Genomic DNA, 27,318 nt, shown 5'->3' on the forward strand with positions numbered 1-27,318 from the left:
AGAGGCCTGGGAGCTTGAGGGTCCTGCGCAGTATCTTAGCTGTTCCCAGGACTGCGCTCTTCTGGACAGAGATCTCCGATGTTATTCCCGGGATCTGCTGGAGCCACTCGCCTAGCTTGGGAGTCACCGCACCTAGTGCTCCGATTACCACGGGGACCACCGTTACCTTCACCTCCACATCCTCTCGAGCTCTTCTCTGAGCCCTTGGTATTTCTCCAGCTTCTCGTGTTCCTTCTTCCTGATATTGCTGTCATTCGGAACCGCTACATCGATCACTACGGCCGCCTTCTTCTGTTTGTCTACCACCACTATGTCCGGTTGGTTAGCCACCACCATTTGTCCGTCTGTATCTGGAAGTCCCACAGGATCTTAGCTCGGTCATTCTCCACCACCCTTGGGGGCGTGTCCCATTTTGACCTCGGGACTTCCAGGTTATACTCGGCACAGATGTTCCTGTACACTATGCCGGCCACTTGGTTATGGCGTTCCATGTATGCCTTGCCTGCTAGCATCTTGCACCCTGCTGTTATGTGCTGGATTGTCTCTGGGGCATCTTTACACAGCCTGCACCTGGGGTCTTGCCTGGTGTGATAGACCCCAGCCTCTATGGATCTTGTGCTCAGAGCTTGTTCTTGTGCTGCCATGATTAGTGCCTCTGTGCCGTCTTTCAGTCCAGCTTTGTCCAGCCACTGGTAGGATTTCTGGATATCAGCCACCTCCCCCATCTCCCGGTGGTACATACCGTGCAGGGGCCTGTGCTTCCATAATGGTTCCTCCTCTTTCTTGGGTTTTCGTATTTGTGAATGTTCGTTGTCTCATCCTGGATCGTGGTGCTCACACTCACCAGTCCCCGGCCTCCTTCCTTCACTTAGCGTACAGCCTCAGTGTGCTGGACTTGGGGTGAAACCCTCCGTGCATGGTCAGGAGCTTCTATCGCCTCCTTTGGCCAGCTTATTATCCCAGCAGGGTACCTGATCACGGCCAGGGCGTAGGTGTTGATGGCCCGGATCTTGTTCTTCCCATTCAGCTGACTCCTCAGGACTTGCCTGACCCTCTGCAGGTACTTGGTGGTTGCAGCTTTTCTAGTGACTACACTTCTCCAGTCCGAACAACATCCCGATGTCATCGCTGTATATCCTGGTGGTGTGGATCAGTGAATCGATGTCTCGTTCAGTCTTGGCATACAGCTTGATGTCATCCATGTACAGGAGGTGGCTGACAGCTGCTCCGTTCTGTAGTCTGTATCTGTAGCCAGTCTGGTCACTGACCTCACTGAGGGGTTCAGGCCTATGCAGAGCAGCAGTGGGCACAGAGCATCTCCTCGGTAGATCCCGCACTTGATGGTGACTTGTGCTATGGGCTTGAATGTGGCCCAGTGTTGTCTGCAACATCCCCATTGAGTTCCTGATGAAGGCTCTTAGGGTCCTGTTGATCTTGTATAGCTCCAGGATCAAGGTGTGGGGCATTGAGTCATAGGCCTTCTTGTAATCAATCCAGGCAGTGCACAGGTTGGTCAGTCAGTCTGGTCTTGCAGTCTCGGCTGACTGTTTGGTCAACCAGAGGCTGGTGTTTTGCGCCTCTGGTATTCTTACACACACACACACACACACACGTATATTATATATACACATAATACATTTAACACAACTTGGTGGGCTATTCACAAAACTTAAGAGAATAGAAACATCCTAATATTGATACCAATACTATCAGTAGTAGGGATGGGTATCGTTTAGGTTTAATCCGATACCGGTGCCAAACCGGTACTTTTGAAACTGTGCCGGTGCTTAAAGAATGGAGAACACAAAATTGGTCCAAAAACCTCTCATGTTCAGCTGTTTTTTTTGTAAAAAGATAACAATGTTAGCCTTTTCTGCAGCTATGGGGCATATATGGTATCACTCTTGGCTGGAAGCAGTGCTTAAACAATGGAAAAAACACAAACTTTGTCCAAAAACCTCTCATGTTTAACTGTTTTCCACTTTTTCTTTGGTCATTTTAGCCTTTTTGGCCAGGGTGAAGGGAGTATCTACCATCAAACAAGAAGACAGCCGCATGTAGCTACGATGGTGTTTGCTAGTTCACCTTACATGCATTAATGTAATAACGTGGTTAGCCTACTCAACGTAAATTATAATGGCACCTGGATACCGGTACCCATCCCTGATCAGTAGTATTTGGATCAATCCGCTGCCCACGTGTTCTCCCTGTGTGTGTGTGTGTGTGTGTGTGTGTGTGTGTGTGTGTGTCAGTGCCAGTTCATTGTCTGGCTTCCTCCCACAGTCCAAAGACAGGCATGCTAAGAGGACTGTTTGCTCCTAAACTGGCCACAGGAGTGAACGCTCGTCTGTCAGTACACCTTAGCCCTGCAGTAGACTGCCAACCTGTGCGGGGGTGTACCCAACCTTTCCGTCCATGACAGCCTGAGAGACTGTATACGTGGACAAAATTGGTTAACCTACCTGTAAGTCATTAAGTCAGCTCCCAAATCACCCCCAGCACACACCGCTGTTCATTACCAAAACAGACTGCACCAAGCGTACTCGGCACTTTAAGCGTCTTCTGCCTACAAACAGCTATGTGGCCATTTTTTAAAAAAAGTCAGAATTTACCTTGAACTCCTTGAACCAGAGTCCTCATTAGGATGGTCATACTCTCAGTGCTTGATTCAAATGAAGAGGTTATTTATCCAGCTGAGTCAAGATCTGTGTGAAAGTGTGATATCAAGTGGCCAAAGGAGGCTGTCAGCAGCCGCCCTTACACAGACCGTAAACGGCCTATAATTATCTGAAATTCTACCACATAATTCCTTAATAAGGCTGCACCCATTCTTAATGCATCAGATTACGTAAATTACACATTACTGTTCTGATGTGCTAGCAGCTCTTCTGGCTTTACTAAAGTATCTACTTTAAAGATCTCTCCCTCCTCCACATCCACGCTACCAAACCTCTGGGCTCACCAAATCAATACACTACTTCATGACAGTTTGAGAATATATACAACAGCTACCCCGTGCACACGAAGGATCTTGTGAGTCACTCTGAAAAAGAATTAGTTGCAAAAAGCATGATTTTACATGTTACAGAACTCATTTCTGTCCATACAGGTCATAACATTGTTGTACATTCTGTTCCTCTTGCTGGCACGTTGAAATAAAACGTGTAGTTTACTCTTATACAGCAAAAAAAGAATGAAACGATCAATGAAACATGCTCCGTACGAGGCCGCTTTTTATTTAAAACCCAGGTTTTTTCGGAGATTAATCACGATGGTCAGCGCCATCTTTCACCTTCTATTTGTGGTCTCCAGTTTGAGAAATGCTTTGTGCTCATGATCTGGAGAAAGTTCTGGAAATGCTTTCATGTTTGCTCGCAGGAAGCTGATTCTTCTCAGCGGGGGAGATGGTTTATCGCAGGGGATGCTGGGAAGCCAGAGGGTCGTACCTGGCTTTAATTTCAGCTGTCCGACAGGATTAGGCCACAGTTCATATACTGAGCTGTAATTATGTGCAGTAGTGATGTGCTGGTTCACAGCTGGCCCCGGGGCCAGACAGGACCTAAGCCTTCAAGGCTTTGGAGTCATCATCTAATAACAACTGTGCACTAACTCATTGTTCATTGTCATGCACTGCACCCTTTCTTTTGTGAAAAGGAGCCTCGCTGTTGCCTGATCAAGTCCAAAATGATTGAAGCAGAAGACTTCCTCTAACAGCACGATCGGTTCAGATTCTACTAAGACCAACATTAATAAAAATGTGGAGTAGAAACATGGTAAAGTCCCAGTTTGGGTTTTCTTTCCCAGCCGACATCAAAGGCTGCTTTGGGGACGGAGGCCCCGGTGTGGCCCCTGAGCACACTGCACACAACTCACTGATTTCAACAGGTTTAGAGGACGGGAGGGGAAAAGGGGGTGGGAGAGAAAGAGAAGGACGCGATGTTTCCAAACCATTTAAGGCTGTGACGTGACAATATTTAAATTCACTGTTTCCCAAGCACTAATTACAAACGTGGGGGTCAGAATGACTATCATTTCCCTCCCGTTGTGGATCTGAAAGCAAGTACGACAACGAGCAGCCCACACGGCAAACTCGTCGTCTCTGCCCGGAAACCTCAAACAGCTGCAATAAAGAAAAAACACGGGAGAAGAAGAAAGCCTCTGTGCCAGGCCCATAAATTAAAACATGATCCAACTCGTGACAAAAAAAACAAAACATTAAGAGTAGAGCAGGGCGATATAACCGAAAATATTTATCACGATATACGTTTGAAAACTTGTGATAACGATATAACTGACGATATAATTGACACGAGACAAAATACTTTACAACTCCACAATTTTTTTAGTGAAAAAAACCCATCACTGTATTTTCACTTAAACAAGCAGCTGTTTTTTGCATTAAAGTTATATAAAATGTAACAGTGCAAACTCCTCGCTGACAGTTTAACCAAAAGGCATTTCCAGTGGAAACTGGCCGACACATCCTCAGCATAACCATGTATAACATCCACAAAACTTAAAAAGAGGTTATACACACACAATACGGTAACATTATGTTGAAGCACAGTACGTATCACTCCGCGAGGCTCCGCCTACGATAGCCGTAACGCTCCCACAATCCATCAAGCGGTGCAACTTCGTAGCTTAGCAAAGTCGTACTGAAACATTTGACAGATTTTCGAGCGCCGTGCACATAAAATCGTTTCGAGGTCAGTAAACACAACCAGAGTTCATACATAAGGCACACGGGATTATAAGGGGCTCTGCCTGATTTTAAGTGTGCCGTACTTTCCAAACAATACGGTAATAACGACGGCCCACTAGCATGCGCTACCAAAAATAGTGCTTTGTTGTGTATCTGACGGACGAAAGCTAAACCAGTTCCACACCAGTGAAGCTGCAGCATTTTTACAAACCAGTTCAGATTCATCTGTTTCATTCAACGATCCGCTTTCGCTCTTCCCCTTCTCCGTCGCCGCCATGCTTTTTTCGCCACGTGCGTATGAAAACAAAGGCGCTGCGCATGCGCGTTTTACCCATATTCTATCGCCATATTTCATTTTCTTGTCGTTGCCCAACATTACACCGGTATTACCGTGAACAGTATGATATGGCCCAGCCCTAATTAAGAGCGATCTAACAGCAGAGCATGCTGGTCATTATGAGGTTTGTCATACACGCAGGAGGGGGCAGGTAATCCTAGAAGTTCACTGCAGCTACCTACGGTGGCGACAATGTCTGGCTGACGGGGGAGAGGATGAGAGAAAGGCAAAGAAATATTGAGAAGCGCTGGAGTGACGATAACAGCATGAAGAAAAACAAACTAAAAAAGAGTGACTGACTGGACAACTAAAATTGGGGGGGCATAAAGTCTGAAGGACCCGGAAACACAATCCCTCCAACACCCCGGCTGTGTGGATCTCCCACCCGATGGACAGCGAGGGTCCAGTGAGCCCTGATTGGCTGTAGTCCAGCTGACACCTTCACATTTAGAGACAAGAGCCTTTCTTCTCCGCTATCCACGGCTCAACATTTTACAAAACAAACCTCAATTGTGCGCTCGTGACGAGCCACATGTCGCACATATGTGCACTGGGCTTGTTGCAAGGACACAGCCTCTGGCAAATTGCTGTACTCATCCTTTGTAACGCTTCCAAATAAAGGCGCCACTGCAGCTTTATGTGTATATGCAAAGTTAGCTGCCTGATGGCTCAGTCACACTACGGTTAAAATGGGATGAAACTGGAAAAATTGGTGGTTTAATGGTGACTGATTGCAAATAGGCGACCACCTTCAATCTCAAGGAGATGTGGGGTGGGACAAGAAGCTACTTAGCTAGCAGTGCTAGTTATAACACATTTATCATTTTCTTTGATATACAGCGCACGGTTAAAAGAAAATAAAACACACAAGAGTAAAAAACTGAAGGAAGAGTTTGGCAGAGCACTAATGTCCACATTACTCCCAGAGGTGCCAACCGGTAACTCTGGTGTGAATGACATCACGTCCATGTTTGAGCTGTACTGATTGGCTGGTGTGAAACTGAAAGGCAGGAAAAGCTGCTGATTGTGGTATAATTTTTTTTAAAACTATTTGAGAAAATAAATCATCCCTTCGATCAGTTCAGCATTTAAAGACCGCTTGGCACGGACACAGCCTCAGGGCTGGACCAAAAACCAAACCCAGCCTTTGGGAGGTATCGCCCAGCAGTAAAGAAAAGATCTGATTAAAAAAGGACAAAAACTTTATTAAACAGATTTAGTTAGAAACAGGCCAATTATTTCTCTTTAATGCAGGAAAATATGCACCACTTAATCCGAGCTTTCTCGATACAGCTGATTTTCCTGAGGAGCTCTGGAGCAGCCTTTGTCCTTCCCTGGCTTTTTTCTTTTGATGCTCCTTTCCACCTCTCTGTCAATAAACTGTCAATAAACTACAAAGTCCCTGAGAAATGTCCCAGTCTGGGAAAAGAGACACTTTAGTCCAAACTCCTCTCTGTTGTTGATCAGAGAGCGAGCAGCCGGGATGGCTGGGACAGAGAAAAGAAGGGAAAGCATGCAAACGGCAGGTTCTTATAAAAGGAGAGAGAAGAAGCAGCAGAGAAACAAGAACCCGGCAAATTAGGAGCGTCTGCGAAACACAACAGAGGAAGCAAAGAGGGCTTCGTTTAGGAGGACAGAACCATCGTCTGATCTCAGAAACAAATACAGAAATAAAGAAAAAGGGAAAGTCGGAGCACGGCTAGAGGCAGAAAGGGCAGCTAGCAGAAAAGAGATGCACAGACACACACAGACAGACACGCACGCACGGTAACACACATATATGCATGTACGCACACACGCATGCATGCACACACACACACACAAAGGGCTGTGTAGGAGGAATTTGGTGGACAGATGTTTGTGTCTGAATTAATGGAGGACAGTTCCCCTTTGAGTAGAACAAAGTTTGTGTTTGCTCATCAGGAGGACAACAGCCTTTGAAAGACTGCCCAAACACACGCACACACGCAGCTTCTATCTGTGTGTGTGTGTGTGTGTGTGTGTGTGTGTCTGTGCGTGTGTGTCTGTGTGTCTGTGTGTGTGTGTGTGTGTCTGTGTCTCTGTGTCTGTGTCTGTGTGTCTGTGTCTGTGTGTCTGTGTGTGTGTGTGTCTGTGTGTGTGTCTGTGTGTGTCTGTGTGTGTGTCTCTGTGTGTGTCTGTGTCTGTGTGTGTCTGTGTGTGTGTGTGTGTCTGTGTGTCTGTGTGTGTGTCTGTGTCTGTGTGTGTCTGTGTGTCTGTGTGTGTGTGTGTGTGTGTCTGTCTGTGTGTGTGTGTGTGTCTGTGTCTGTGTGTGTCTGTGTGTGTGTGTGTGTCTGTGTGTGTGTCTGTGTGTGTGAGAGAGAGTCTCTCCATTTGAAAACTTCCAGTAATATTAGAGAGTTCATAGAAAAATACAGCAGAGCCGACCAATCACAGCTCTGAAGTCTCAGGGTGATGTTTGTGTAGCAGCAGTTTGTGACGGGCCTTCATGCCAGCTTCTTTCCAGCATCTTAATCCAAGACTGTAACAGAGACATATACTCTCCATAGAACAACACTGTTCAAACAAACAGTGACAGAAACTAAAGAATAAAAACTACAGTGACAGAAGAGAATCAATTGTAAAGACTAAACAGAAAATAGACGACTACAGTAACTCCATCATCATTTCATCTTCATTCCTTATGCTTAAAAGCTCACGTGACTGATGTTAATGTGCTGATCTATTGACTGTAAACGTGTAGTTTAAAACACTGCTCAAAATCATATCTAGTAATAATTCAGCTTTTAGCGTATGATTTATAGGCAGGTCATTGTTTACCAGCATAGATGGATGTAAATAACAATCACAAACAAAGCTCATAATGACATGAACCCTACCAACCATCAGATCCTAACGTACACGTCCCTATTGCATTTCTGATGGTTCCAAATTGCTGAGACATTTTTAATTCATAACATAAGTTACATGGTTTGTAAAATACAGTAAAATAACAGTGCTTTTAAAAGAACGGCGAGGACGACGTCGGAGCATTTTAACACGGACAGGCCTAAAGACAGAAACAGCGATCAAACTGTGATCACATCCATGTGTCACATTTCTTCAGGGGCCTCTGAGGGCGGGACATTGGACGGCCTTGCAGAGGAAAAAGAGGACAAAAAAAAAAAAGCCCTGACAATTTTTTTGCACTGTTGCAAAAGCAGGAGGTGGTGTGAGATCACATCCTGCTGTTATAAACCTTTTGGCAGAGGTGAAGGTGTGGGGACGTGAAAAATGAAACAAGCTGTGAGAAAGGAGGGTGGAAATGCTTCAGTGGGAGAGAAGTGGAAGAAAGAGGTGTCACCGAGGTGTCACCGCTGGTCGCGGCTGAAAGGCAGAGACAACCTGGAAACCTGTTGATGACATCAACAGCTGTGCTGTGCTCTGAGAAGCTTCATGCCGCCCTCCTTATCTCAAACAGCTGAGCTGAATAAACGAGCTACACTCCACAGAACATCTATAACACGCCCGTGTTTCTCCCACACTGGTTTCCATCAAGTGTTCACATCTGCCCCGCTGTAGTTTTGTTTGCGTCTGACTGGGAGCTTATCCAGCAAGGACTGCCACAGAACATATTTCTGGTAGCAACAGTCTGTTTTCCTGTTATTTGTCCCAGATGCAACCACCGCAAATATGCAGACTTCTGAATGTGTCATTGCAAGAGCTCACTCTGCTCACCCTGCCTGAAAAGGGGCATCGGTCTTTGCACACAGCAATTATTAACATGTTTTTGAAAAATGTTCATTATTAATTCTTTCGATTTTCGTAAACATGTTTATTTTCATCCTTCTGTCACTGCTATGTTACCTTCTCCATCCTCTTCAGCTTGTTTAATGTGCATCGCCTTCAAACCCCAAGCAGAGGAGTCAGAACCCCAAATACATTTTTAAAAGTATTTAATAAATGTGATGCTAATAAATATTTATAAGATTAAGGCAGCACGGTGGCACGGTGGTGAGCACTGTTGCCGCACAGCAAGAAGGTCCTGAGTTCAATTCCACCATCAGGCTGGGGTCTTTCTGTGTGGAGTTTGCATGTTCTCCCCGTGTTTGCGTGGGTTCTCTCCGGGTACTCCGGCTTCCTCCCACCGTCCAAAGACATGCAGCTTGTGGGGATAAGTTAATTGGATAATCCAAATTGTCACTAGCTGTGAATGTGCGAATGAATGTGAGTGCGAATGGTTGTCTGTCCCTGTGTGTTGGCCCTGCGACAGACTGGCGACCTGTCCAGGGTGTACCCCGCCTCTCGCCCTATGACAGCTGGGATAGGCTCCAGCGCCCCCCGCGACCCCGAAAAGGCTAAGCGGAAGCGGATGGATCTCTTTATAGTTGTTACGGAATATATATTCTTAGTGCTTATTTTTTTAATATATTGTTTTATGTATTTTAATAATAAAGGCCTCTATGAAGCAAAGCCAGCTGTGAGAGAGAACGAGGTCAGAGGGTGATAGGTCGCCTTAGCAACAGCTTAAGTTAGGGGACGTTTAAGAAAAAGGAAGTTTAGTGCAGAGCTGCAGAGGCAATATTAAGAACAGGAAACCAGAACTAGGTCTCTCACACACACACACACACACACACACACACACACACACACACACGAGGAGTTGTTTTGATCGAAGCTGTGTGTGACGTATAAGAGAACTATATACACGCGTTTAGCTTGTAATGCTTTTAGACCGGTGGGTGCTTGCTAGTGTCCGCAGCTCTGCTTTTCCGGAAATGAAGAATAAAGATGATTTTGAGCTTTGACCACACCGAGTTGGGTTTTCTCTGTTCAATACTGGGATAAAAGAATCGGGTGTAATATAGTCCTGCTAATCGTGGTAAGCTATTTTTGTGTAAAAGCATGTTGAGGCAACGTTAGCTTGGCTTTGGAAGTGAATCAGAAAAAAGTCGTCTTCATAAAGTCGGAGTTCAGATTTTCTTATAAACTATAAAATGAAAAAGTGAGGGAACATTTAAAACAACCAACTGTTCAAACACAGTCGGCTAGTAAGAAAGCAACACAGCTATACTGTGCAACATGCTGTGAGCAACAAACAAAAACCGCTTCCTGCCGTGCTCGGCTTTGGCACAGTGTGTCCCACACTGCAATTTGTTGAGCTACACAGAGGACACTTTAGTTTTTATGGCCTTGTCCCTTTCATACAGCAGCGGGAGGAACGCTCTGCTGTGAGAACACGCCCCTGGCACGTCACCGCGGTGCCTGAAACAAAGATCCTGGTGCCAAAGCAAACGAAGTGACTTCATCCTGTGTCATCCAACTGAAGGACAAGGGAGCGCTTGGAGGGCCCTCTGAGGTTTGAGGGCTGTGCAGAGCTGGGTAGGAGAGAGCCGAAGTGGACACAGTTCTGGCTCAGATAGTGCTGTGTGCAGAATCACAATCAGAGGACTTTGCATGCATGCTCACACACGTTGTCCTCTTCACATCCTTCTCATTACCTGTCTCCTCATTTGTCTCGCAGCTTCTTTTTCCATGACCTGAGTCAACAGGACCAAACAAAGACGCCGTGTGTGAAGCAGCTGTAAGACAGCTGATTGATGATTTGATGTATTTTACGTTTCTCTTTCTCAAATGACATTTCAGTAAATCTTGATTTAGCTGATCTAACTTAATATTTAAAGGTATTTAATGGTGTGAGTGTATTTTTTAAGCACTCTAGGCTGATTGTTTTCAGTTCACTGGACTGTACCACTGAGGGCGGGAAGCGGGGGGTAATTTTGTCATAGTTTTTTTTAAATCTCAACAAATCGTAACCGTTTAAATTGATGTTACTGATTCTTGTCTTTAATATGAATTTGACAAACTCAACACTCCAGGAGCCATTGATGTAAGAACCTGTACAGATACACTGCACACAACACAAATGTCCAAAGTAAAGTGCTTTAAAAAAGACGCTCACACACTAAAGACAAAGAAAGATTTTTAGTTGTGCTCGCACAGCTGCTGCCAGATACGTTTAAAGACAAGCACCCAGGGCAAAGGTGGGTCTAATTTACAGCTGCAGTGTTTAAATGCTGACTAAAGAATTCGATGAACGCACTACATGGACCACACGCCTACAAAGCTGCAAGGTTTGTGAATGCATGTGTCATCTTAGATTTCTGTTAAATAAACAAAGAACACCTCTGATCTGCTCATCTGTACAAGAGTCACTACAGCAGATAGCTTCTAGTGCTGGGCCATATCATACAGTAATACCGGTGTAATGTTGGGCAACGATAAGAAAATGAAATATGGCGATAGAATATGGGTAAAACGCACATGCGCAGTGCCTTTATTTTCATACGCACACGGCAGAAAAAGCATGGCGGCGACGGAGAAGGGGAAGAGCGAAAGCAGATCGTTGACTGAAATGGATGAAGTAAGTGAAAATAAAATAAACAATAAAAGGTGAATCAAATGGACCATTGAGGCAAGGCTGGGATGGTCAGTTTGGTAAAGTAAATCTGTTGGGCATCTTTCTTTGTCTTTAGACAACAATTCTGATGCAAAAGAGCCAAACGGGACAGGCAACAAAAAAAATAAATTTAACTGTGAGTAATACGTTATGAAGCTTTAATCGCACTCAGGAACAAATAAAACACTGAAACAAACCAAACATTAACATTTAGAAGTGATCTAAGTGACTTATATATCATGTTTAACCTCAGTAGTGAAATCTCTATTAATAAAAATAGTGTACATGTACATACGTGTACATACCTTAATAAAAACAAGCAGGTGAGATGTTAGAACGCTTTTATTTTTATTGTAGTGGACACTCAATACAATAGACAGCTGCTGGGGTTTGTTTAACCTGAGTAGCAAAAAGACCGCGGGGGGGTTGGAAACGATGTGCCGGGAGTCCGCTGTTCTCGCCGGCTCTAATGATCCTCGACCTCGCTGTCTGCTATGGCAGCGGTCCCCAATTTTGTTATCGTTTTTATCGTTTACTCGGTTTTCCTGGGTCTTTTCACGTGTGTTATGAATAAATCTTCTTTTTTTCGGTACCGGTACTAGTTTTATTTTGTTGTATTTATCCGCGACACCTTAAAGGCCGGTCCGTGAAAATATTGTCGGGCATAAACCGGTCCGTGGCGCAAAAAAGGTTGGAGACCGCTGTGGTATGGAGCTGGCGGGTCACAGACGTCTCCGAAAACGTCGGAGCGCGTTTGGAAATATATGACATCTTGATAAATCGAGCAGATATTTGAAGTTCACACAGCTACATTCTCGCTTGAAAATAACTTAAAAGTTTATTTTGTGACCCAGAAAGAGTAATATTTAAAAGTTTTTAGCCCCACTCGTCCGCCATTGCCGCATTTGAGTTTTGGACGAAATGCATTCTGGGATATTTAGCTGTACTAAGTCCACACAAGTCACCACCGATGCATGCTTGGTAAAACGGGCGGAGCGAGAACACATCCGGGACTTTTTCGCGTTCTCGGCTTGATGCGTACTTCGAATTGGAACAGTACTTGGTCTCCGACTGATGACGTGTCACGAGTACACGAGAACGCAAGTACGCACAAGTACGCATATTGAGAAAGGGCCTTTGTTGCCCGAGAGCACTTCAGCAGAGTAGATCTGCAGTCAGGACTGCTGTCGTGGCTGGGAAGTGGCTGCAGGTTGCTGCCCAAGTTCCTGGTTCTTGGCCACGACACACACCCTGGGTTGCAGGGTGTTCTCCAACAGTCACTTAAGGCTGACACTAAAAGTGACACCCATGTTAAAGTTTCCAAAGGCAAAGCCTGGTGGGAAAAAAGAAAAACTAATTGTGCCTTAATTTTGCCTAATAGCTCACAAAAATGGATTAAAGCTTAGAGAAAGGGGCGTGGCCACACTGTTGTCAGTTTCACCTCCCAACCTGGCCCGTGCCGTCACTCCCTCAATATCTGATAACCTGCTGACCAGAACATCCAAACGTCAGAGCAGGCTCAGTCTGCTACTGATGAACTTTACACTCATTACTCTGGTTCACCTGTGGCTCCAAAAATGTCCAAAAAGCCACAGTGGAGTCCAAAAACATGAATCTGTGATTTTGTAGTTGCTACATCTATCTTTTAAGGCCATTCCCAGTGGGTGGGGTGTCACCCCCATCAAGGCTGACTGCACTCTCCAAAAGAAAGGCAGGAATTCTTTCATGGTTGGACTGTGAACCGTCTCTCTCAGGGCCATTCATTTATCCTGTCTGTGAGCCTCTCACATACGGGAGTGTGTGCACGTGTGTGTGTATGTGTGCACGCGTGTGTGTGTGTGTGTGTGTGCGCGTGTGTGTGTGTGCGCACGTGTGTGTGTGTGTGTCAGGTCAGGTGTTGAGTGTCCAAGTGAGTACCAGCAGAGCGTAATAGAGACGGGCTGGGAAAGCAGCAGGTCTGACACCAGTGGGCTCCATGATAAATGAGAGCTTTGACAAATGGACCTTAATCCCATACATGCACTACTGCTTCTTTCGTGTGCAGTGTAACACAGTGACTGCAGTGCTGCAAGAGTGCATGATTTAAAAAAAGAAAAGCGCCCATGCCTTACTGTTCGAGACGCTTGTGATCAGAGATTGATGTTAAAAGACAAGCGTGCACTGAAACAATAACGGTGCCCTGTTTCTGCTCTCGACAGCCGCTCTGCAGCCGCTCACCTCGACGGGCACAAACAAGCTCTGATACAGCACCAAATGGTGAAGAAAGCCTACAGGTGTGTGTGTACCTGTCCCTCAGCCCCGTGCTGCTCCCACAGCAGACGCGAGCCGTGGGACACATGAGGGTATGTTTATCTTTGCTGGACATGTAGGCGCATACTCATTGGACCGAGGGCCTGTTTGCAATTTTTACACCCCCCACCCCCTTCTTTCCTATGTGAGAAAACAAGTTGTTATTATTATGACTCAAATGGTGGATACACCTTTTTGGCACAGGGAAGCGGGGCAGCACGGAGGAACAGTAATGCTCAAAAAATGAAAATAAGTGGAAAGTTGTCCAGTTTCTTTTTGCCAACGCTGACTTTATTAGCTGTCTGTATGTGTCCATAAATATTTATAAACAGTGTAAAACTGCAGGCAAGGCGGGGCCCTGAAAATGGGGGCCCAGTTTTGCCCTGGCATTAATCTTTGAGTCATTAACATTGAGGGGGAAATTATTAGTGACAGGCTTAAGGAAATACATCATGCTTCAGGGTCAGTGGGGCTCCCCAAAGGCATAATAAAGGGAGGAGAGGTACACCAGTGATACCTGGAGCCTCTAGCTCTGCAAGCGCTCGAGTTGAGTGTATAGTTAAACTGAAATGAGCCTTTTGTTTGGTTAAAAAAAGCAGACAGGCAATATAACAAGTTTCTAACAGGGAAAGGTCCTGTATTAGGACGCAGCTGTGACAGTGTGGTATAATATACCCAGTGGACTGTGTCTGCACTTTGGGAAAAACAAATAATACTGTAGTTCCAAACTTGTTTCATTTTTTCCTAATTTTGTGCCAGTTCACAACACAAAGGCACAATAATAGAAAGAAACAACATGTACAACCCTACAGTACTACAGACAAAGCATCAATGCTGGACTAGGACCCCATACTGGGACTAACATGCATCTTCATCGTGGTCGTATTTAGTCTTCTTTCCATTGCAGACAATAAAGTGTTTTCTTACTGAGTCTGAGGATAATTGTTAAAGGCACTGAACTTAAAGTCGGGTCCTTATTCTATACTACCCTCTCCAGCAGAAGCATTGATTTTATTTCAGTTTATCGGAAGCTTCACTTGTGTTTACAGTGTTGACTGAAGCGAACGAGTCTCTTACTGTAAAAATATAAAACTGCTGTATGACGTTACAGTACAATACTGTCAGCTGTTGGGTTGTCATGCTGTGATCTCCAACAGCTGATTACCATGAAAATCCATTGCAAATTAATGATTTGAATATTTATATTCAATCAAGTCTTTGTGCTGCAGAAACACAATCACTGAAGTAACGACGACTGTTGAAAATGAAACAGTGTTGTTGAACCTAATATCCTGCGTCTTTACAGCTAATTGGTCCAATGTAGAATAAACTGGAGTCCAACAATCCACAGATTTATAAAACATAAAATATCAAGTCAAGATTAGCACCAAGAAAAGCCTTAAAAACAAAGTGTCTCATAAACTTGCAGCTCTCTGGCAGGCAGCAGCCTGGTCTTTGCCAACCATTCATACTCGACCATTTCACACCATATCTGACATGTTAGTGTTTCATTATGGACATCTGCCAAGAACAATTTTACTGGGCCAATTAACAAGCCTACAGAGAGCCGCGGCGTGCAGGCAGGCGAGCGGAGTTGATGATTTGATTTACTCGTTGCCTTTGTGAAATGTGCCGATTCACCGCTTTGATGAGTTTTCTGTCACGCAGCATCACATCGGCACATGCCAGAAATGCCAGAAAGCATCACTCAGCGAAACTCTTCAGCAAGCTTCCACATGTGGAGGAGCATTTTGTCCTCCCCCTATATACTCAAACGCCACCATTAAGCACTCAAAAGTCCAACGTGGCCAACGTGTCCTCCTGCACCATCCGAGGTTTTTTCCTTTTTTTACATTAGCAAAACACAATGTAGCAACCAAGCACACCCAGCACCCCTATACAGAGCTGCGAGGAAAGCTTAACTGCTCATATTGAACATGTGGGGAAGCACCTGCTCGCAATCCACTCTGTTACTCACTCAAGCAGGTGTTTCCTTAATCATATATTACGTGACACGGCTGTGCAGAATATTTCAGCGCAGCTGCACGCATGCTCCTGAACACCGCTTTGTAAATGCACATCAAGTTCTACCTGCAACATGACGTGTCCCTGCAGCCGTCTGTTCTTTTCTTACTGCTCTTTTACCCCCTCCTCTACACCGCACAGCCAAACTATTGGCTATCTGTGTCACCGGCTTCAGGCCGTTTACGTCGCTTGGAGCCTGATGGTGCACGGGAACAGAGACCGCCTTCAGCACCGTTTTGTTTTCTCACACCTCCCACCAACATGTAGCTATTAATTGTGATGTAGTGCCCTGGAGTTTAATCTTAATGAGCAGAGATGGAAACAACACGAGGCTCAGGAGAAAAAGACAATGACTTCAAATCGTTTTTAACAACACATTAAATAACCGTTTGCGTACAGTGGCACCATCAGCGGAACAAGTTGGCATTTAGCCTAAAACATGGCGGTGCGGCCTCAGCTGCAGGCTTTCAGTCTTGGTAAGAAACTCATTAAGAAGAAGTAAAAACACCCTCCCACATATATGATGCTGTGCATCACTTTCCAGCCAATGGTTGGAAATCTCCTCACATAGAGCAGGTAACCCTCTGGTATATTTACTGCATTGTTGGCAATTAACAGTTGTCTTTATTCCCACTGCTTCAGTTTCTCCTGTCAAAGTTGAGGTAAATTTAACTCAGACCTGCACAATAAGCAGTTAACTTTAGCTGCATGAATTATGGCAGTGAGTGGGTGTTTTTGACCATGTTGCAGGAGCAACAGCCCATCGTCAGCACCCACTTACAGCCACCCACAGCTCAGAACAGGGCGGACGCTTCTTTGTGATGAGAGAAATTACATTTTTTACAACGACAAGCTGGTCACCAAATAGCTGAGTGTGCAACAAACAGATAGCACACAAGAGCAAAGTGCACCAAAGTTGATTTGAAAATGACAGCCAGCTGCGGGGTTGCAGACCTGGTCCCAATATTTGAAATCAACCATTTCGAATGGCAACAGCATCACAAGCTCGATGCACAGTCGCAATAATCTGGTCTCTAACCACAGCTTGACAGAGTAATGGAGCCACACTGGTGATCCAGAGACACTCGCAGCTGTAACAGTTACAGATTTATGCACTGAAACCTTTTACAGCTTTTGCTGACTTTATCTGGGCTTCAGCTGAAAAACACTGAGCATATCTGAGCTTTTAGGGAAGAACACGGCTGTGTTTGATGCGAGTGTTTGGCCCATGACGAATATTATTTGCTTCCTTTTGTCTTTGGTTCGACACTTCTTGGTAACAAAATTGAGAAACAGAGAGGAGCTCTATACCAACCTCTGTTATTAACTAATGGTTAGTACAGAAAGACAAAACAGAACAAGAGTAGTTTGAGTGAGGCCTTCACTAAAACATCCTTCATGTAAAAACTGAACATAAGTCGAGTTTAGTTGGAGTTCTTAGACAAACTCCACAGTTTTCAAAGATTTGAGTCTGACAGTTGGTCCAGAATAGCCGGACGTTCCTGCGACAGAACAACGTGCAGAGTGTTTATTGGCAAACCAGAGTCTTGTGCTTCCTGAAGCCCATCTTTAAGCCTCGACTGACATCAGGTGATCCGTCAGCCTTGCGTGAGCTCTGCTCAGAGCGTCTTTCTCCTCTGAGCTGGCCATTGTTGTGGGGGCTGATAAATATTTACTCTTCCCAGCTTGGCAGGGAAAGGGGGTGGGGGTGGTGTGTGTGTGTGGGGGGGGGTCCCATTGTGGCAGAGGGGTCAGAAGCTGACACGACAGTGGGATCCTTCCTTCCCTACTGGCACCTACACTCTCAATACACTGAGCTGTGAGCTGGGACAGATCCACTGCCACTAATCGATTGTGCTGGGGACGTCAGGACAATACAGCAAAGAGGATCCACAACAGGACACAACGCAGAGTGAAAGGAAAGAAGCATCAGTAACTAATTACTGATTACTTCCCCAAAAAAGTAATCCTGTTACTTTACTGATTACTTATTTTCAAAAGTAATTAATTACCTAGTTACTTTTTAAAAACACGATTTACAACCTGAAGAGGTGATAAAGTGATAGATCTTTCAGCCAATTCTACTTTTTCTGCATAATCCATCATACAAAATGTAATCAAATAGAAAAGTCTCTTTTTAAAACTTGTTTTATTAGTTTTAATCTTTTAACTTTATGCATCAAGCAAAAATTTAATTATCTGCAACATTCTCTGACTGAAAGAAATTAGTTTAACATTTAAAGCTATTTTCTGCACATTCCAGCTCATAAAATAAAATATTTTTGTGTTTACACTCAGTCTTTCAAATAGATGCAAGTAAAACACAGCAGAAAATAAATAAAGTCAAAGACTCAGCGGTCCTGTTGCTCTGTTTTCACCTGTAAAGCAGGAGTGGGGCAGGCGGAGGTTTACCCTGGTGCAGGTGTGCCGCGGTCAGTGGAAGAATCCGCGAGTTTCTCTGTGAGTTTCCCATTACGTCGTAGCTACTCGGTGCTTGCTCTGAAGTTTAGGGGTTTTTTTCACTGTAAAAAGAAGTTTTCTTCCCACGCACAGCGGACACTAATGTTTTTGTCACTTTTTATGGAATCAAACTCAAAGTAAGGTCAGTACTTCCACGCTTTAAACGCTGCACGCTCATACTCTCTCTGCACTCGATATATGATCCACTGTTGATCTGCACACAGCTGTTGTCTCTAACGTCGCACTCGCTTACGTCACTGTCATGAGACATTCTCGCAAAAAATCACGGTTTTAGTAACGCAGTAACGCAGCGTTCCTACGGGAAAGTAACGGTAATCTAATTACCGTTTTTGCAATAGTAATCCCTTACTTTACTCGTTACTTGAAAAAAGTAATCAGATTACAGTAACGCGTTACAAGTAACACGTTACTGCCCATCTCTGAACTCGAGGCTTCAAAACATGATGTCACAGTGGCTACATCCATCTTTTACACCAGGGGCAGCACAACTAAAATGCCTATACATCCGTCCTGAACCTGAAGCATTTGGGATTTTTGGGAACACAAATATCAAGAAACATCCATCAATATACAGATATTGATACAGATACAGTCTACGTTCTTCAGTATGTTTCGTCTCTGAAGCTGGACACTAGATGGAGAGCTTGACGATCCTGTCACACCGCACTGGGACAAGTACATATGTAAGCATGTATTAAATGTGTGCTACACAACCATTACTCTCTATGCAGACATTTGGCAGGATCCAACATCTGGTACAACTCCACCTGCATTGGTGATTTCATCCGCATCATTAAATTCCCATCTAGTAAGTATATTGTATGTTTTTCCTTTAACAACCTCATGAGATGAGGCCAGATAGGTTATGCCTCACATTTTTCATATTATTGCAGGAAATGCTCAGATATGCGAGTAATACAGTAACATGATTTCATCAGGATCCTTTTCAGAAGTGAATGTACATGTAACATCTGATGCTTTAAACACGGATCCAGCAGAAACAATAAATGCACATATTCTAAGGATTTATTTGTCTGATCGTAACAGGAATAAAAGACACTCTTGACGGCTTCCTTGTTTACAAGGGGTCACTACAGTAGCTCGCATTCTGGCAGATGTTGTAAGTCGGATGCTTATCCTGACACAAGCCCAAAGGAAATCTGCGTCTCGTCTCAGGATCGAACCGGGGGATCTTGTTAGCCAACTGTGTAAATCACAAGCCCACTAGGACTATTGAGCTTAAACGGTTCCAAATATCTGGAAAAACTGAACTGAGAACTTTCAAAGCATCTACTATTGATCACCAACCAAGACTCTATCAGAACCATCCAACATGTTTCAATATTAGCAGTTTCTCACACACATCTCTTTTCCTCTCAGATGTGGCTTCATTACACAGAGAAAGGTTAATCGTAAATCAAACTCAGCATATTTCAGGAAAAATCATATTCTGGCTGGAGAGCTGCCTCCAGCTGAGCTTGTGCACTGATGTCATTTTACTACACCTGCATCTTGTTATTGCAACAAGTGCTGTTTTTCTAACGTGTCCCTAACAATCACATCAAGAAACACAACAGATTATTAAAATCAACAAATCATAAAGTGTAACGAAGACATCATCCCGAGCCATCGCAGCTGAAGCCTCTAATGAAGCCGACAGCGAGCGACTGGCTGCCAACGTGAGGCCGTCAGGCATGAACTGGCTGCCAGCGGCAGGCACACTGTAGCCCAGACAAACATCCCCAAACCATTCATTAGGCTAATGAAGCCCGGTGGATCACCCGAGGCCTCGGATGACGAAGCAGCAGTCGTTTACAACTCTCCACGATCAAAGTTAAGAAAGCTCTGTTTTGTGTGTTGGCTGAGGGAGGCACAATGAGTTGGCTGCCAGGCTCAGCCCAAACGTACAGTCAGCCTAGTAATCAAGGGTTCCCATGCACGAGACAGTCAACACAGCTGCTCGTGCAGAGCGGGGAGGGTGGATCTGTCGTTGGTTACTGGAAGACTGAGTGAGCAAGCTAAGAAACATTAGTCCAAAGCACGAAAGGATTTTAACGTCATCTCTAGACACCTTTCTTTGGGTTGTACGTGTCTAGTGTTTGGCATTCAGACAAAACCAATGGAAAGTGGTGATGAATGGAATCATTGTTTTGGTGAACTTTGCATGAGCGTTAAAGGTCCAGGTTTTCTTGCTAGCTTTTAAGGATGGATGGCAACAGTCCCCAAAACATCGCTCACATTAAAAATAAAAATAGCAGTAACCAAATGAACCATCAGAGACACGCATGCCATGTTGAGACCATTCGGTTGGGTTACAGACTAAACTAAAGGATCATCAGTTATTACCCACACGTCACAGTGTAACATACAAAACAATGAAAACACGGCTAACTGACTTACATTATTGGGCCAGCTTTAACACACTGCTTTCAGCGGTGCAACAGTATTTCATTTAAGAAAGCGAGATGGAGATAATGGTAAATGGCCTGTATTTATATAGCGCTTTACTAGTCCCTAAGGACCCCAAAGCGCTTAACATATCCAGTCATCCACACATTCACACACTGGTGATGGCAGCTACGTTGTAGCCACAGCCACCCTGGGGCGCACTGACAGAGGCGAGGCTGCCGGACACTGGCGCCACCGGGCCCTCTGACCACCACCAGTAGGCAACGGGTGAAGCGTCTTGCCCAAGGACACGACGACCGAGACTGTCCGAGCCGGGGCTCGAACCGGCAACCTTCCAATTACAAGGCAAACTCCCAACTCTTGAGCCACGATCGCCCATAATGGTGTTAAATATACTTCACTAAAATTACAATCAATTTCTTTCCACAAGTCAAAATTTAAACAGTACAGGCTCTAAAATGTACTCCAAGTAAGAGAGGAAAAAGTTGCTCCTTGAAGGACGACAATAAAATAATATCAGGATACAAGAATACAATGTTTGTTTTCACTTTAAGTGATAACGCTGAATCAAAAGTAACAAGCCTGTATTAAAAACAGCAGAAAGTACAGAAGTTTGTGTAAATAAGAAGTTGTCAGAAAAATAAATAATAAAGTACAGATTATAGTGTGAGGTGTGAAACTGGGTGTGGGTCACAATCAGCCAGAGTTTCGGGTGAGTTCATTGTGAAACCTGGCCCCACCTTATCATGTGAATTCCTGAGGTCAGATGGCCCAGGATGTGAGTGGGCATTAAGGCGTCTGGGAAGGATCTCAAAACTGGATTATAGATGGCAGAGAGTTGGTGTCGTAAACCCCGCCTCTGTTCAAAGATGGTCGCTCACAGTGGACATAGATGCTTCTTTCACTCCTCTTTCAAACCATCTGTCCTCTCTGTCCAAAATGTGAACGTTGGCATCCTCGAAAGAGTGACCTTTGACCTTTAGATGCAGATGGACTGCTGAGTCTTGTCCTGTGGAGGTGGCTCTTCTGTGTTGTGCCATGCGCTTGTGAAGTGGCTGTTTGGTCTCTCCGATGTAGAGGTCTGAGCATTCCTCGCTGCACTGTACAGCATACACCACATTGTTAAGTTTGTGTTTTGGCGTTTTGTCTTTCGGGTGAACCAGTTTCTGTCTGAGCGTGTTGCTGGGTCTGAAATACACTGGGATGTCGTGCTTGGAGAAAACTCTCCTGAGTTTCTCTGATACACCGGCTACATAGGGGATGACAATGTTGTTGCGTCTGTCCTTCTTATCCTCCCTCGCTGGTGTCTGGTCTTCTTTTCTCTGCCTCTTTGCTGACTTTAAGAACGCCCATTTAGGATAGCCGCAGGTTTTGAGTGTTTCCTTTACATGTGTGTGTTCCTTCTTTTTCCCTTCATGCTTAGAGGGAACATGTTCTGCCCGGTGGTGTAGGGTCCTGATTACTCCAAGTTTGTGTTCCAGAGGGTGATGGGAGTCAAAGAGGAGGTACTGGTCCGTGTGTGTGGGCTTCCGGTAAACTTCAATGTTGAGGTTGCCGTTCTCTTCAATGTGCACAGCGCAGTCCAGGAAAGGCAAACAGTTGTCCTTTGTGTCTTCCCTGGTGAACTTGATGTTTTTATCCACAGCGTTAATGTGCGCAGTGAAGGATTCCACTTCTTGTGTCTTGATTTTGACCCAGGTGTCGTCCACATATCTGTACCAGTGGCTGGGTACTCTTCCTTTGAAAGACCCAAGAGCCTTCCTTTCCACTTCCTCCATGTAAAGGTTGCTACAATAGGTGACACGGGGGAGCCCATGGCACAGCCATGTTTTTGTCTGTAAAAGCCTTCGTTGTACTTGAAATATTTAGTGGTGAGGCAGAGGTCTAACAGTGTGCAGATCTGATCGGGTGTGAAGTTGGTCCTGTCCTCCAAGGAGCTGTCTTCTTGTAGTCGTTTTCTGACAGTAATCTTGGTAATAAATCTTGAATAATAGCTCATTAACCTTTAGCTTAAACTTTAAGTTAAAAGAAATAACAGAAATGAGAGTGCACATGCACATAGCTCTACAAAGGCAGAATATCATCTGTTGCATTAGCAAAATAACTGAGCTACAATGGCAGTCTATTTTTGTTTCGAAGACATTTTTTCTTGTGCTAAGCACGATCTTTTGTTACGACCGTGTATTACTACCAAAGCTGGCCACATATGTTTCTGCACGCTGTAGCTCATGCAGTAGATTTAATACTATATTAACAAGAGAGGATATCTGTAAATTGCTTTGGTGTGGAAACTCTGACATTAGCTCCGGTTCTCAGTCTGATGAAGCTGTAGCCTCCCACAGATATGACCGGGTTGGCGGGTGGATGATTTCCGGGCTTGGCGCAGGGTTGGTGGTGGAGGATTAAGTGGGTGTCATGATTCGGCTGTGTGGCAGGCAGGAGAGGACCCAAACGCAAACTCACGGAGACAAAACATAAGCTAAAAGCTAAACATAAAGTATACCAGGAACCACGGGGAGAATCACACACAGCATGAGGGAGACTACGACACTGACAAAGAGAAACACAGAGCTTAAATACACAGAGGGATAACGAGGGAATGAGACACAGAAGGAGAGCACAGCTGGGAGTAATCAGGCTGGACGAGACAGACGCAAAACTAGAAACACTCACATGAGACACGGACCTTCAAAGTAAAACAGGAAACACAATGACTGAATTCTAAAACACGCAAACTTAACAGCAACTGGAGAGACAGAACATAGGAACCTGAAACATGGTACAACACATCACAGTGGACATAACATGGAACACAGGGAAGCCATATAACAAAGCCAAAGAGCTAAACCTAAGATAACCATAACAGACCTAGGGAAACAAGAAACAGTACATCAAAGGACTCAAAACATAAACCATAATATAAAAGCACAGGATCTCTTCCAAATAAATAGGAAACATAATGAGACGCAGACATGACAACCAGAACTTGACAAGGTAAGACACAGACATGAAACACACGAAGAGCAGGGGAGACTTAACATGGGTTGGAAACACGAGGGGGAACTAATAAGCAAATGAACAGGAGGCCTAATGAGCTTAACATACTATAAACATCAAGATGAACTAAAACTCAAAACACTGGGTCCTAAGACCCAGGATCGTGACAGAGGGATTTATACTTTTGCATTAAATGTGCACCATAGGTATGCTGTAATAGCAAACCTTTCAGAAATCCCACTCTTTAACCTCCTAAGACCTGAACTCTTCCACAGCAGCATTTTTAATTTCTCTTTGATTTTTGGGCTGATTGGGACCTGATGAATGTAAAAACAAAGAACTACCAGATTTATTTTTTTTTACCTGATTTATTATTTTTTTTGCCTGTCCCATTTGGTTCTTTAGCCGTCAGAATTGTTGTCTGAAGACCAACAAGGAGACCCGATGGATTTATTTTGCCAAATGGATCATCGTGGCATTGCCGTATTGGTCCATTTGATCGACCTTTGTTTTTATTATTTATTTTATTTTATTTTCAGTTGTTACAGATGGGACAGACATGAGTGAGGGATAGGAAAGGGAGAGAGAAAGAGGAAGGAAAATTTAAACAGAAGGGGAGAGGGACAGTGAGAGAGGGAAAAAAAATCTCCTGGATCACCTGTGGAGAGAGAAATAGAAAACAAGCAAAAAAAAAAAAAACCAAAGCAACATACTAAACACAACAGCATCGCATTAATCTAGCTGAGTGTAAACAGCAGTAAATACTAAATATTGAATGTTGTTGTGCAGCACGCAGGACAGACAGCGCACAATGTGCTTTGAAGTAGCAGCCAAGAAAGGTGTAGTTTAAGTCTACGAACAGTGAACACCCGTGTGCACACCTGTGTGGATCAGCGCGCTTGTATTCAAAAGGTTTCCCCATGTAATGGTCTGCAAGAGGATGTAGAGAGCCATAGCCCCGCCCCCCAGGGCATGAAGCAGGCATGGAGGAGATCCAGGCTCCAGACATCCAGAGGCCCCAGAGTGCGAGAGCCCAAGGAGGACCGCCGGAGGGGCATCCGTGCCACCCTCCTGGGAAGGGCTAAGGATCCCCAGACGAGGCGTCACCCAGTAGCCACCGAGCAGAAGCTAGAGGGGGCTGCACCGGCATGCCCGCCGACTCTGCCGGCAGCCAGCTGTGCCAGAGTGAACCGAGCCGCAGGCCCAGAGGCCGGAGGCCTGAGGGTCCCCCGCACCCCGGAGGAGGCCTGACCGAGCAACAGGCGCCAGGCCCGCCAAGTAGCCACCGGGAGTGAGCTGATTTTTGTTTCTAACAAAATGAGAGCCACATATGAGGACATTCGTTTAAAATTTCAATAGAACAGTAGCAGCATAATGTCCTCGTAAGTAGACATCAGGCCCTTGTAGAGCAAAAGTGAGTATTTCAGAATCAGAATCGTGTTTATTGGCCAGGTATATGCACAGACACATACAAGGAAGTTGGTTCCGGTAGATGGTGACTCTCAAGCACAGCAATGTAAATCACACACACGTGTCTATATATACACACACATTACACATGCATACACATACATACACAAAGCTGTGTAAACCAACTATATATAACCAATCTAAACTTATATACATAGAATACAGGATGACAGAAATGAAATGAGGTGGAATGAATACTACAGGATGTACATAAGGTGCAGTTGCAGTCGGGCAGTGGAAGCAGTGTGACAATTTGGTCTAAATAACCCCAAATGTGATGTCCACATATGTGGACGCCAGGGGCCCGTTCTTCATACGTCGCTTACTACATCCAAGATCAAATGACACATCCGAGACCAAATCATCGCGCTAACCGTGAGCTCGCTAATCCGGTTCTCCGAACACACCTGTTGTTGACGATTAGTACAGCTGGATGAAGTAATGTGAGATCACTGGGTGGCTTAACAGGGGCTACGCATCGATAGTAGAAACATTGATCGGCAACCCTCTGATTGGTCGGCGAAAATGTCGAAGGAGAGCGCTCGGTATTTTTCGGCAGCAGAGCAAGAACTCTTGAGTGAGGGATTTCAGGAGTTTCAGAGTTTAATTAAAACGCAAGGGAACACTGCAAAGGCTGCAAAAGCAAGGAGAGAGGGCTGGCAGAAAGTTGCTGACAAATTAAACTCGTAAGTAATTTAATAATAACAATAATAATGGAGTGGATTTATATAGCGCTTTTCAAGGCACCCAAAGCGCTTTACAATGCCACTATTCATTCACTCTCACATTCACACACTGGTGGAGGCAGCTACGGTTGTAGCCACAGCTGCCCTGGGGCAGACTGACAGAAGCCAGGCTGCCATATCGCGCCATCGGCCCCTCTGGCCAACACCAGTAGGCGGTAGGGTAGATTTATCATATCACACCATATTATCCAATATTATATTACATTATATTATATTATAATATGTTATATTATATCCCCTTTCACATTAGAGCCACAACAGGACCCACTAGAACATGGGAACAAGTAAAAGTGAAATATAAGAATATCCTACAGAATGGTAATATTTATCACTTATATTGCTTTTAGTCTCTTGGAAAGAGACCCTGGAATACTCTGTTAGTTTGTTCATAACAGCAACCAAGAAAAGGGCAGAGCAAAAAAAGACAGGTGGTGGTCCTGCACCCCCTCGTCAACAAGTTGGTTAAGTAAATAATATCCTCACGGGAAAATCGATATCTCTCAATGAGCACACTGTCGCGCTGAGCTAAAGGATCCTGTCTGTCCCGCAATATACGCTGAATCCTGAAAACTCTCCTTATCAATCTTGCACCTTCCGCAATGGGCTGCTCGCGTAAACGGACAGGACATGGCTGCAACAGGCTTCCCAAATCCACCTTCGCTTTTATAGCCGTGGTCTCTCATCCTGATTACACGAAGTAATTTACTATTACTACTCTGAAATATGAATTACATCTGTAATAATCACATACATGTAATAGAATGATTAATAGTACATTTCCCTTTTTTAGGGAATGACCTGTATGTATCTGTGTGAAACCAATAAAAGGATCAAGTGCTGCATTATCTTTAGTTACATTGATGTTATTTATTTATGGTGAAACAGTGGTGGAATATCGCTGTTGCTTTCGTATAAATGAAGCGGACATACCTGCGTGGCCGCGATCTAATCCTGTTTACATAAAGTAAACCTGCTCCCCAGCAGGTTTACGCTTACGGCTCTGTTGCTATGACAGCAAGTCCCGGATGAGCTTCGGGGAACCGAACGATCCAGGATCACGCGAAATCGTCAACAATCAAATCCAGCTAACTTACTTAGCGAGGTACAAAGAACGGGCCCCAGGTCCTGGGAGGTTAAGTTGACATGCACCTCCCTAAAAAAAACAAAAAAAACCCAAACTAACTACATGTTTCAGCACTGCAGCCAAAAGCTGATTGATCAATTCATTATTTCCTGTTCTGCATTTCTGGCTGTTGCTTCTATTACAATTTTCAGAAGCGAATAGAAGACAAAAGACCAACTTGAAGACAGGAAGTCCACTGCCGAAGGTGTAGAGCAACACAAGTCCACCATGCACAGGTACAATTACTAGCAATGGGGTCAGCCACTTGCACAGGCTCTACGTAATTCAAACTGAATCAAAGCTTTACTGATGGCATCA

The 27,318-nt window shown here is 44.6% G+C and overlaps 1 protein-coding gene across 3 annotated transcripts in view; it reads right to left on the reverse strand.

The window, feature by feature from the left end:
- disp1 (dispatched homolog 1 (Drosophila)) overlaps nt 1-27,318 on the reverse strand; it is a 120,254-nt gene that overhangs the window by 43,158 nt on the left and 49,778 nt on the right. The window lies entirely within an intron of this gene.

Source organism: Diplotaxodon limnothrissa, linkage group LG15 (assembly GCF_057381915.1).
Source record: "Diplotaxodon limnothrissa isolate DT_005_m linkage group LG15, D_limnothrissa_male_GT1.1, whole genome shotgun sequence".
Classification (NCBI taxonomy): domain Eukaryota; kingdom Metazoa; phylum Chordata; class Actinopteri; order Cichliformes; family Cichlidae; genus Diplotaxodon; species Diplotaxodon limnothrissa.